The 13,750-nt window shown below is 37.3% G+C and overlaps 1 protein-coding gene and 1 long non-coding RNA gene across 15 annotated transcripts in view; one reads left to right on the forward strand and one right to left on the reverse strand.

Annotated features, from left to right (window-relative positions):
• Window positions 1–13,750, forward strand: part of DMD (dystrophin) — a 1,045,484-nt gene that overhangs the window by 528,544 nt on the left and 503,190 nt on the right. Inside the window, exon 1 of one of the 14 annotated variants that reach the window (XM_068179806.1) lies at window positions 5,847–5,989. The exons of the other annotated variants lie outside the window; for them this stretch is intronic. The gene's annotated coding sequence lies outside the window, so the exon portion shown is untranslated. Of the gene's footprint in view, window positions 1–5,846; window positions 5,990–13,750 lie in introns of those variants that run through there. 14 annotated transcript variants of the gene reach the window in all.
• LOC137468267 (uncharacterized) lies at window positions 7,365–10,633 on the reverse strand. The gene is made up of 3 exons (XR_010995833.1): window positions 10,412–10,633; window positions 8,594–8,728; window positions 7,365–7,713 (listed from the first exon to the last, which is right to left on the reverse strand). It is a non-coding gene; the product is annotated as an uncharacterized lncRNA (long non-coding RNA).

Below are 13,750 nucleotides of genomic sequence, written 5' to 3' on the forward strand. Positions count from 1 at the left end.
AGTGAAATAATACATAATCAAAATGAATATTTAAGATCCAAACCCAGTGTGATAAAATACAAGCCTAAATAGAACATGCATTTCTTTGAAGTAGAATAAATCCATCTTTCTAACTGGTGTGCACACTTTGAGTGATGTTCTTTTTCATCACAGGACAATTTCTCATGCTAAATTTAATCTTGAATGAAACCACATGATGTGCAGAAGGAGCAAAATCAAATATTAGTTTTAAAATACGCTTTTCAGTGGTAGGATGATATATGTAAATTTATATATTAGAGCTACTGAAACTATTCACGGTGTTTAATGTAGCTGACAACATTCCTGTAATGCACCTCATAATTTTTTTCAAGATATATGGTGATTGGTCTAAAAATACTAAGCTGCAAAACAATTATTGACATTTTTTCTCTCAACTGTAATAATAAGAATTATAATTTGAAGATAAAAATGAAATTTTTTTTATGTTTTTGGACGATGAGAATAAAGTAATTATTGTCATGGAAAATTGCCATTTTTTAACAAATTTTTTGCTAAAAATTAATTAATCTGTAAAATCTCATTTCAATGTCCTGTGTGGACTGGCCCAATCCAATTGACTGAGATGTGATGATATGAATTGCAGTATGAGAACTCTGCGTGAACTCCTCCTCCCTGGTACCTGTCAGGTGAACAATCACTTTTTCAGCCAACAAGGCAGGTGATCAGGATTGGGGATACCAACAGAGAGAACACATCTCGAGCCTCCCTGTGCCCTTCACACACAGGCTTCTGGCAAATTAATTAATCTGCCTGGAAGGAAAAAGCATTGCACGATATTGCAGTATCATTTTTCAGATGTGTTAGTCAAAGCAAATTTTAGAGATAAGCTCACTACTGAATCCAGAAGTAATCTGTGCACGTGCCAAGAGCCGAAGACAGGGCATGGCAGCCCCATCAGAAGAAACAGGCAGTATATTGGCAGAAAGATCTGCAGTGCTGATAGCACAGCAGGTGCCCTAGCAGTTACAGGCAGTATTTTTTTACAGGTGAAAGAGCAGTTTCTACTCCTTTCTGTTCAACTTGGTGTTCAACTTTGATGTTGTCAGTGTTAAGGAATTTCTTACATCTCCATCCCTTTAGAACTTTGCTAATAACTTTTTATGGGTATGTTATACTAATATACCTTACTAATATACCTCTTTTTAATCTAACTTCTTTTTTAAATGGTATCTGTAATCTGAGCTGTTTTCCCTGACAGTAACAAAACACAGCTTACTTCAAACCTTCGTTATTTAAAAAGAAAAATGAAAGGTGAAATCAACAAAACAAATTGTAATTTTGAGTGAGTAACTCAACAAGTGTTCACCCATGAGAGTTTTTGAGTCTTTTGACTTATTTCAGCTTCATGAGCACCTGCAAAATACCTCATCTACTATGCAAGGACTTCCAACCTGGAGACACACAGCATAGTGAAACCATGGAACAGTTCTTCACAAATGGTACAAAGCAAAAATCCATATAATTTAAGCACATTTTTAATGGTATCTAGCAAGTCTGTAAGGTCATCTGGATGATCTGATATAGCTGGTAGATATGGGTGTAGTTCTGAGGGGGGGCGTACAAAGCCTAAGGTTGATCTGTTGACTTTCCTCTTCACAAAAGTCACTTAAAACGATCAAGATGAAAACAGGAGTGGAGATGAGTAAATAAGGAGTTCAGAGTAAATCCTGGTCCTCTACAGCACCTCCTGCTCAAGGTTCAGAAAAACCTGCATTATCAGGAAAGCTTATAATGGATTATAACTAGACCTTTTCTTGTCTAATAGCTGGAAACTGGAAATATTTACTTCACAGTAGGTAACCAATCTGTAAAAAAGCCAATAAAACGGAGCTTGCCTCCTGAGTTTGTTTGGCACACATGGGAGGGAGGGATGGGGAATCACTACCTCCTGCAGATGTGTTACACAATGCTGAACAGGGACCAATGCTGTGAAGGGGTGTTCACCTTTTCAGGGCAAACTGAAGGTTATCTTTTTCATTCTTTTGCTCTTAATTTAATTTTTTATTCTTAGTTGTGTCCTTGCAATACTTGCAGTACTTGATTGTGTACTGCAGCAGCAGGGCCTTTTCCCTAACAATTTTAGCTCCTGAATTCTCTCACTGTCATGGGAAGTAGAAAACACAAACTTAAGTTCTAAAAGCATAAAGAATAGAGAATACTTTGAGGCTTGAAGGTTGTAGAATTTTTAATGGTAATGTTAACCTTATTCCACATGCTACAATAGCCTATAAACTATGCCAACTTCAGGTGTGACTATATCTTTTATGCAGTTTCTGTTTTCAAGAATCTGGCCTAGGAATGACAGGAGTGCTTAAAGCCAAAATGGCAGCATTTTTAGCAGTAAGAATAGAGAATGGGAGCTCTTTTTAGATCCTCTGTGTTTCCTTTACCTGTGGATTCTTAATACCTCCTGGAAATAACCTAGATGAATAAAATACCTGTCTATAAAGTGCCCCTTTTTGTGCTGTTTTTCCAAAAAATGAACAATGTCTTTGAGATACAGTCCTTTTAATGCTGCTGAAATTATTTTTTCTTCTGCATTCCTATTACGATACCTGTCTGACCAAAAGATGTCAGGCTCAGCAGGACAGTGAATCAAAAATTTGAAAGCTGATAGATCTGGCAATCTCATTTAGTAACATTCACTGCTTTTAACTTAAGCCACTCTTTTTCCTGAGAGTTTTCCTGACTTCTGGTTTTGGTTACCCAAATCACACTGCAGTCTTGGGTTTAATGTGCAGAGTATTATCTCCAGTATGGTCACAAACATAAGTGTCAGTAATCACGGCAAGGTCATTTGTACATTCCTTACACAGATGTTCTAGATGATGATCCAAGAGCAATGAGGTAGCTCTTCTGGGATTTGTCTGGCCACAAAACGCTCTGAATATGGACCCTCTACACTGATGTGCTTCTTTTCACGTTCAGATTAAATGTTTTCCACATTATCTGGGATCTGCTGTGGATTATCTACATCTGTTTAAATATGAAGCCTTCTGACACTTGTAGGAGAGTTCATGGCAAACACAGACACGTCTCTGTGGAATTCCTATTCATTTCCTAAGTCAAAGTTTGTTCTCCACACATTCAACCTTAGATAACTTAGAAACCATTTTATCTCTGTATAACTCCTTGATAGCTGCAATCAGTGGGGTCATTTTAGTGACTTTTGTATTCAGGGTCTAGTCCTCTGGTTTTCTGAAAGAACTGTGATTGGGGAGATGGGCTGTATTAGCTCCACTGAAAGGCTGCAAAATGTCAGGGGGAAAAGTAAAACTACTTTAGGTTGTAGTGTAAATCAAAAATTGGGATTAGCACTTGAATCTTTTTGCAAGGATGTTTCTTTATATTCGGTCCTTGTACACTACAGTCAAAAGGAATGAAAAATGTTTATTTAATATGACTGTGCAATATTTCTGCAGAGGACACAAAAGGCACTGCTCAGTGCACATGAACTGTGCAGTATGATTGCTGAAGTTGTGCTGTAGTACTGTAGCAGCTACATAATGAATTGTTTGCAGAGAGGTTATCTGGTTTCCTGCTTACTTAAACAGTCATCAAACATAAACAAACAAACCATTAAAAGTGTCTTTTGTAAAGGCCCTTTTGCTTTCAATCACTTTTGTGCACAGGAAAGATGATGAACTGACTGCCCTCAAACATTAAATACTTTAATCACTGAACTTACAGCTACAAATTTTCTTCTGTTAATAACCCTTTCAATGAGCCTGTACTCTACCCTTCAATCAATATATTTAAGTATTTAATATAGTAACTTGTAAATTTTGGTGATCTTAACTAGCTTTAAAAAGTACTGACAAAAATCTTCTTTAAGATAGAATATTCTAGCAATATTGTAATCTTTACTTGTGATGGGTGTATAGCATTTTTTCCCTTGCAATTAATAGCTACACTTTGCATCTTGGTTCTTCCTCTGAGATGTTACTTTCATTAGGTGCACAGGTTTTACCTGGTTTTAAAATTTGCAGTATAATTTTCAGTGCATTACAGATGTTTGCAGTATAAGACAATAAAACCAAGACAAGATTGAAAGAGAGCTAAGGTATTGCAGCATCCTAGGTAGTTTTCTAGAGCTGTTCACAGGAGTGTGTTTGAGTGCTGATAAGGCACTAACTATACTAAAAAGACACGGGCAGAGCATAAGTACTGTTTTTCCTTTTCAGTCACTAAAGGATGATTCCTCCACACATTAGCCAAAAATGCAAAACCAAGGAACATTTTGTACATATTAAAGTTTTCAAGATGTACATCTTAAGAGAGCTATTTTTTTCTTTAAAGATAAATTAAATACATCTGGTATTTTAACTTCTCTTTATTGTTTCTAAACTCATTAGAGACTGATTGCTTAGAAATCACAGCTGTTTGATGAGGTCAATAGGAGCTGAAAAACCTATACAGGCCAATTTAACGCCTCATAATTGGTAATGCAATTTGGAATGCAAACTCTTTCACATTTAGACAGATACAATGTTTGTAGAGAAAAAAAACCAAATACACTGAATAGATATAGTTGGGAGCAGTGTCCTTTACCTTGGTGGTCCTTTTTCCTGCTTGACCTTTATTGTGTGTCTTATTTGTTTTAATGGGTCCTGTGACCCTGGGGGCAATTGAGGTGTTCCTCCTCATCCAAACTCACTAAAAAAAGGTACTACTTGAAATAAACTGTGCTATTTAAACTATATGCCAAAAATATTTTTCTTTTTACCAAATGAGGTCATCACCTCCATGGTACATCTGGCCTCTTATCTTCCTGGCACTTTTACTTCTAACCTCAAACTGCTGTGCCAGTGCCAAAAGAGTAGAGCCACTAGAAAATGGTATTTTTATTGTCAGCAAGCGGAAATAAATTTGCACCCTACTATGGTCTGAGAAAGACTGTATGATAAAGCATATATTGTATGTTATTCAATGTTATTCCTGAATTGGCAAAGGCCAAATTTGCAAGGAAAGAACCCCAGTCTTCCTAGATACATAAAGTTTAAATTTTATTGTATATACTATATGCATCATTAGCTATAACAGGTAAAAATATTTCATTTTAGACAGATTCATCAGAATAGTGTAAGCATTGTTCTGGTAAAGAATATTTAAAGCATGTGTAATGTAGTAGCATCGCTGCAAACTCTGATTCACTCTAGACTGACTAGCAAATAAAGTGTAAAGGTGGGACTTAGTGTTGTAGGTAGATTTGCTACAAGGACTGGACAAGTCATGCAGGACAAGTCTACACTGATGGGCCCTTATATGGTAACTTCAATATCTACATATGACAGGGAAGATAACATTTTTTTACAGTTAGTTGAATCTAAATAAGTACACAAATAATCTGCAGAAAATTAGGAAAATTGTAGTCTAACTATATCTAAAATTAGTTTTATTCACATATTGCACTTTATGATTTTAGCATGAAGGCTGAAATGCTTGTGTTATCCCTTAATATGTTAGTTAGGCAAATACTTAACACATTCTATATTGAAATATCAGCTGTTAGACTGATGGCATCCTATGGTACACAGTGCAATGAAAACATTACAGAAGAGTAGTTTTGCAAGTATTTGTGGGACTCTGAAGAGCAGCTTGTATTTCACAGCCAAGACTTTTCCAGTATCCAGGACAGGATTTTTCTTTTCTCTTCAGACGTGCCCCCCCTTCCCCCTGCCGCTTCTCCCTTTTCCCTTTTTAAATCCTTGCTCCCTCTCACAGTTACTGAGTGCTGTTGAATCCAATCCGCAGGCGAGGGGAATTTCAGTCCAGCTTTTTCAGGGAGCCGCGGATACACACAAAGTTGGCTGATGTGCCATTCAGCATCCCAGCAGCTCTTTCTCTTCACACTCGCAATGGCAAAGCTTTGTGCGGATGCACTGCTGGATGCTCTGAACTAAAACCGTCTGGGAGAACTTTGCAGGTTCTGGACAGCCTTTTAAAGGTAAGGATGCGAAAATAGGCGTGCTGGAGAAGGAATCTGCCGGGGGAGAGCGTGGCGTGTTAGTGCTGTGCAGGCTGCATCTTAAGTCTCCTGCTCTGATGCAGGAGTCTGCGAGCAGTAGGTGGGAGGGGATGCTTTTGTACTTGAAATAAGAAGCCCCAGATTAAGTGTTATCGCAGTGACTACTTTGGAGCTTGTGACAAACGGTGCGGTGATCAAAGCTTTCTGAAAATACCTCTGTCAATTATTTATCCGCTCCCAAGTTAAACCTAACTGTATTAAAAACAGCAGTAGAGGCCAGTAGCCCAAAGCTGCAAGGTGCTTTGAACATCTCTTCTCTTGCTGCTTTTTGAAGTCCCCTTATTGCAGTCAGTTTGGTTGAATACTCTTGAGAGAGCATTTCATGCACACTTATCTCTACTGGAACCTTTTCTTTTTCTATAATTCACCAAGGAACAGTATGTTTTAACAATAAAAGGCCATTTTTAATGCTCAAATCTCATAGTGTGCTTAAATATCTTTTAAAAGACTATTTTAGAGCCATATAGATGTCTGTGCATTTAGGTTATAATTGGCTTTCATTCAAATGTTATAATAGCTAAGGACTTCACTAAAATGTGTATTAAAATTTAATTTCACTTGTAAAGCAGTTGAGGCTTTTTGCTTAAAATAATCTGTATTGGTAAGGTTGTTTTTACTTTTGGGTAGTCTGCTTCATCCCTTCATGTATCTGGCTGTTTCAGGTTAATATTATATCAAATGTCAGAATAACATAAGAAAATTCAAATATTGATGCTCAAAGACTATTTGGGGGTTTACTACTTTGATGATAAAGTGGCTTTTGTTTTGTAATATTTTCCAAGTTTTTCCAGTATTGTTTAACCTCAAAATAGAGCATGAAGTGCATAGTGTTTTTCAAGTTTATTCAGGAAGTGTTTTAACAAACAAATAGTACCCTAGCTTCTGTAGATCTCTAGTGGCTTGTATATTAGACAAATGTTTGTGGCAGCATGCAGTACTTTTTAAAAAGTTTCCACCTGACAATAACTCTAAAAACCTTCTTTAGGAAAAAAGTACAGAATGCTTGTTTTCCCCAATCTTTAAACATTTCTTTTCAAATAAACTTTTTTTGAAATTTAGTGTGTAATTTTTGTCTTCTTAGAATTGTATGCATTACCCCAGGCTGTTAGGGTTTTTTTCTGCTCTTGTGGAAGTATTTGACAGTTATTACCATGCATTTTCAAATCTGAATCTTGAGTGAGTTAGACCCCAAGTTGATATCAGATTAATTTTTCATTTTAAATGAGGTGTTCCAGGTAATAACAGGAAGCAGAAAGTATGATTTTTTGCATACCACTGTTAGCATAGTTCATAGAAAGTATGAAAAGAGATTCTATATTTTAATAATTAAATGACTTATGGAATTGCAGATTGATATTTTCAATGGTTTTTCATTACAGTTTCTGCCATTGAGGCAATGTGAGGGCTTTGAGAAAGATGGAGTGCTGTAATTACCAGGTGCACATGTTCATTAATCCTTCCTAGCTAGAAAAAGCTTCAAGTTCTTTTCCAGTGGCATATTCGTAAAGCTATAAATATCTGAATTGTGTCAGCCAAGAAGTCACACAGAATGGAGGCTCTTTTTGAGTTCAATTTCATGCGCTCTTGCTTTGGTCTTGTGAGGGAGTGCTTTGAATACTTCATGATGGATATTTGTCTTCTTCCTTATAAAAGTTCAGAAAACAAACAATTAGGTCATAGATTATTTAGTCTCAAGTATGTATGAATAAATTAAAACAAGTATTCCTGAGCATAAAAATATGTAAAAGATAGCTTTCTTATGTGAGGAAAAAACAGTAAAGTTGCTAAGATAATTTTGAATCTTAAACATAACATTTTAGTAAACAAATTAGGAAAGCTAGAGTTTAGAGTTAGGAAAAAGGATGTTAGAGGAACATCTACAATGCTCTGCATTGTTTTTTTTCCTTTATCTATATACTGGCAGGTTAAATAGCATGATGATGGAATACTGCAGTTTTATTCTCTGACTTCCTTTTAAATACTCTGATATAATTGTCAGTCTTTAACTTTATATGAACAGAAAGATTAATAAATCCATTTGTATCTCTGTCTATTTCCTTTTGGATGTCTATACATAGGCATTTAGGTATTGTATTTAATTATAGAGCATTAAAGGTAATTTTCATCAGATGTTATTTTTAATAGATATTTGAAGCATGCAATGGCATCTTTAAAATGTCTATATATAATTTCTCTATGAACATGCATATATGTGTGTGCACCTTTTGAAAATATTATTGTTAGCATTTACTGGAACTGCACTGAGATGTTGATTTTGCAGTCAACTCCCTGTCTCCAACCTGCCATTTGACATATAGGACTGTTTCAGGATTACACATCAATTTGTTTGAAAAGCACTAAGCTATCTATTTCCTTCAGTCACAACTGTCAGTAATTTTAGACTCTCTTAGAAGTTCAGCATTAAGGTCTTTTTTTGATTGCGAAGTTATTTAGCTTTTTTTTTTCTTTTCTTACAATGAGCTCAGAAAATCTCAAATAACTGGGATTGAGAAGAGGTCATACCTTGCTTGCACGTGAAAATTGTAGTTGTTATAAAAATAAGGTTGAAAGAAGGTACAGATGTTGCCTGTAGATAGTGCACTTCATTCACATTACCAGCCTTCATGAATTGCTGAGATCCAGTGCCTCTCTCCTGTCCTACAAAAGTGGGTAAAGACAAAGTGTTTTGGATTTTTATTTTCCTCAAATAAGTATAAAACCCCAGTACTGCATCTCTGCATTATTTAGAGTAGAACGCATACGAAGGGTGAAATGGCAAGAGGCTGGGTGCCGTGGCTGGGCTCGCAGGTTGCGTGAGCTGAGCTGAGCCTTCCCCAAGGGAGCTGTCCAGCAGCCGCCGCTCGCCAGCAGCAGCCCAGAGCCCACTGCCCTCACCCCCTCATCTCACAGCTTTGGGCAGATATGAAATAATTATGTCTCAGGATGTTCCCTTCCAGGGAGCTGTGAGTTAGGCAGGAAATATATTACCTGATGTGGATCATGGGCAACTTCTTTAATGGTTTGTGGGATTTGGGGAATGGGTTCAGATCGCCCTGTCAGACAGTATCTCAGTGCAGTTTCGTGACAGGTAGCATTTGGGCACAGTAAGAGTGACATGGTTTAACCCAACATCCTAATGTTAAATAGCATGATTTTTGATAAAGATACTGTATTGGCTTTGCATGGCAAGGTTTTGTAACACAGGGGCACAGGAGTGACTCCTGTGAGAAGCTGCCTGACGCTTGCCCCATGTCCAGCTGAGCCAATGCCAGCTGGCTCCGAGAAGGACCCACCACTGGCCAAGGCCAAGCCCATCAGGGACACTGGTTGCACCTCTGGGATAATATATTTAAGAAGTAGAGGGAAAAAATTCTGTGCAACAGCAACAGGAAGAGAGAGGTGAGAATGTGAGAACAACAACTCTGCAGAAACTAAGGTCAGTGAAGAAGGAGGGGGAGGAGATGCTCCAGGCATCAGAGCAGGGATTTCCCTGCAACCCATGGTAGAGACCATGGTGAGCCAGCTGTGTCCCTGCCCTGCCTATGGTAATAAATTGAGCTAATTTCCCCAACTCAAGTTTTTTTTGCCCATGACAGTTAATTGGTGAGTGATCTCTCCATATGCTTATCTTAACCCAAGAGACTTAAAGTTATCTCATCTTCCTGACTGAAGAGGCAAGAGATAGAGTGACTTTGGTGGGCACCTGGCATCCAGTCAGCAGCAACCCAACAGATATATATTTATATATATATATCAATACACTTTTGTTTCTTGCATAGTATTTTTTTTTCAATGTTGTACTGATTATTCAAAGAATATGTTTTTTTCATACCAACAGTCTGTCTACCTCATTTCTCCCTGGTAAAAACAATCAATGGCAAGACTAAAACCACATTTAGGCACAACTTCTTTCAGGTTCATCAGTTCTAATGATTTGCAGAGAAAAATCCCCTTCCCTTCCCTTCCCTTCCCTTCCCTTCCCTTCCCTTCCCTTCCCTTCCCTTCCCTTCCCTTCCCTTCCCTTCCCTTCCCTTCCCTTCCCTTCCCTTCCCTTCCCTTCCCTTCCCTTCCCTTCCCTTCCCTTCCCTTCCCTTCCCTTCCCTTCCCTTCCCTTCCCTTCCCTTCCCTTCCCTTCCCTTCCCTTCCCTTCCCTTCCCTTCCCTTCCCTTCCCTTCCCTTCCCTTCCCTTCCCTTCCCTTCCCTTCCCTTCTCTTCCCATTGAATTCTGGGCTGCAAGTGTCCATTTCTGGATCATGTCCAGCAACTCACCCACCAGCACACCCAAGACCTTCTTAGCCAGGGCTGCTCTTGATCTGTTCATCCCCCACCCTGTGTTCTTACCAGGGCTTGCTGGTATCTTCATCTCATTGCGTTCCTGCTTGATGGTATCTCTATTTTCTTCTCTGATTTGGTTTTGGCCACTAGAGGTGACTGGCTAGATGTCTTCTTAGTCTTGGTTCATCAGAAAACAGCTAACCCATTGCTTCTACATCCAGTATGCATTTAAGGAAGATTAATGATGTTTTACTGAAAATATATTCTGTCTTGGATACATTTTACTGATTTATTTTATTTCTTTTTATCCATTAAAAAAAAGGTTGATAGAACAGAGTACACACTTTTGCATTTTTGTACTTATGGACAGCATAACAACTGTAAAATTAGCTGAAATTATTTATGGGTGAATAGAGTATTCTTGATATTTTTTTCATAGATTCTAATTTTCCAGCTTCATCTTCCAAAATGCTGACTATTTACTCAAACCCCCATGTCAGGACAGAATGAGAAATTATATTGTGCAGAAAGCAGTAAAACACCTTCACATTATGTTAAGTACACTGGTTAGCATGCCGGTGCAATTTCATTGATGGACATTGAGTATGGGGTGAATTTGATCAAGTTAGAGTGGCTTAATAAATGGCCATGCCTTTTGCAAAGTAATGTTTTTTTAGTCTAACTTCTGTGTAGCCAGTAATGCAAATTTGCATTGCCTCTAGCAAAAGAAGGAGCTCAGGCTCAGTCTCTTACTTTTTGGATGAATGTAACTTAATCTCTAGGCTATAACATAATAAGGGTGGGCCCTGTTTTTAAGAGAAAATAGGAGCCAAAATTGCTTTTTGCAAGAAACCCAATTCTATCAGTTTGTGTTAGGTATATTCTGAGAAAACTTATCAGTTAAGCCCCCATTTTTGGCACTTAGTGCAGCTCGCATTTTATATGGCAGCAGCAGGATGCATGTGCGGGATTAGCCTGTCTGTACATCCAAATGGCAGCCTCGAATATTTTTGGGTAAAATCTGAGATCTGGGCTCTGGATGTGCAGAGGCATGTGGTAGTCAGCAGACTTTTCAGCTATGTTAAAATGGTAGTATGCATTATTGTCAATACATAATTATTTTCAAATGCATTTTTTCTGCATCAGGGTAGAAAGGAATATAGATACTATGATTTTGGATGCCAGAAGAAGATTGTAATTGGTAATATCACATATATCTGCTTCTTTTCTTATAGATTTTGCTTCTGTTTTGAATAACTTACTGAAATTCTGCTATGGCACTTTTTTGTTGGTTTTTTTGGGAGTTTTTTTAAAGCTTTTGGTTTGATTTCATTACTTGTTTGCTTAGTGTTTCTTCTTTGTCATCTTACCAACCTTTGAAGCTTTTTGTACAGCATTAACCACAAGACTTTTTCTTCCTTCTTGACAAAATGATTAAGCTAAGAGGCCAAGGCCTTTTGCTACCTGTGTTGGATAAAAATTGTGGTTATAATGTAGTAAATGTGGTGACCTTGGTCTGACTAACGGTAGCAAAGTAACCACCATATTACACATCCCAGTATGGACTGTAAAGCAATCAATAAAGGTTCTACCAGTGGTTTGTACCAAGTGCTTTGTACCAACAGCCTTGATGTCAGTGGGCAATATCTGGGCTCTGACTGTCTTTGTGGATGACCACGAGCAGCCTGATGCATCTTTAGATCATCCAACATCTGCACCTACCACGATTTCACAGAAACAGCTGCCATCACCAGCTCTCTGACAGTCAGTGTTGTCAGGAAACCTCTGCTAACTTCCTATGCCCAAGTCAGAATAGAACCAGAAGGGGAAAAAAACCTCTTTTTCTTCTCTCCTTTATTCACTTTAGAAAGTGAAAATATTGTGATCCTTTCCTCATCTTGGCCTGTCCATTCTCATCACTTGTCTTATTTAAAACATGGATACAGGTTGGAGTAACTGCCATCTCAAAGCTTCATGCCTCTCCATCCATCACTTATTAGCTTTTTAGTTGCTTCTGGGAATGAAGATGAGCACAAACATAAAAAAAGATACAATCTGTAGAGGCTGAATCACTCATAAATATCATTAGAATTTCTTAAACATCTGAATTTGTGCTTTCAGTGTCCTTGACACTGCCTCCAGAAGTACAGATACTCTGTTTGGAGACCATATACTCTGGACTTTCTCTCCACTAGAATTGAGAAGATAAAATCTGTGCCACAAATTCCATATGCAAAGTAATTTTACCTTATTTCATCCTGTTTAGACTTTGTATCATATGACAGCTCTTTTTTTTTTCTTTTTTTTTTTAACAGAAAGAGGCTACTCTTCAAACCTTAGCAGTAAGAGGAACAGATCACATTTTTAAAAAATTTATCTGTAATAGTCATGAAGTAGCCAAGATGAGTGATGTGTTAATACCTATAACTTACTGTATTTGTTCATATAAATTGATGCTTATTTAAGTACAAATTTTAGTTCATAAACACAATATTAGCAATATGATGAAAGCAGCAAGGTGAGAAAAGACAGGAAGCAGATGTGAGATCCACTGAGGGGTTTCTCTTGACCTGGAGCATTATTCTTGACAGAGTTACAGGACAGATGCAAAGCTGAAGTAGCAGGTACATGCTTTCTCTTGTGTTGTCCCTTTCTACAATATGTTATCTAGTAAATTGGAGTCTGCCCTTTTGTGTTTATTTTATGGAGATTAAAAGGTGTTGGAGGTTTTGTGAGTGAGTTAAGAATTGTGTAGGACTATAAATTTCACACGAGTTAAGGAAATGTAAAGTCAATGAGATTTATCAGACATCCTTATGCTAAATGATATTTATAGATAGAACTTTTATGTTTAATTTACTTACAGCTTTGAGATTAGTGAAACCTTAGCAATTTCTCCCTTTTCCACTTCTTAAGCTATATGTTTTAATGAATGAAGTCATTATGGATAACTAATCAATATATTTCTAAAATCTATGAATATGTTTTTTTTTTATTTAAGTAATAAATTAGGATACTTTATTCTAGATTTTTTTCTTTTATATACTAAATGTTTTAAAATGTGAGAATTATGGAAAAATTGGTCATACAGCCTCTCAACCATATTTTGAGATTATTTGTTCCCCCTAGAACTTTACAGGGAAACAGCAGAGCTACTGAATGTCAGCAGTAGCATGCTCTGCTGAACTTAAAACACCTCTGCTTTCTAGTTTCATGAGCACCAGTGGGTTTGATGCCAAGGAATTTTAACTGATACTAAATATAGCATCAGTTAGAGGGCATATCTAGTAACATTACAGTGAGCTTCAAATGTTACCGTCATTCATAAGATTTTCTAGTCTATTTTATGACTTGCACATTCTGGCAGAGTTGCTCTTATTATTCATGACAAGAAAATCTAACATC

This window comes from Anomalospiza imberbis, chromosome 2 (genome assembly GCF_031753505.1).
Source record: "Anomalospiza imberbis isolate Cuckoo-Finch-1a 21T00152 chromosome 2, ASM3175350v1, whole genome shotgun sequence".
NCBI classification, from domain to species: Eukaryota; Metazoa; Chordata; class Aves; order Passeriformes; family Viduidae; genus Anomalospiza; species Anomalospiza imberbis.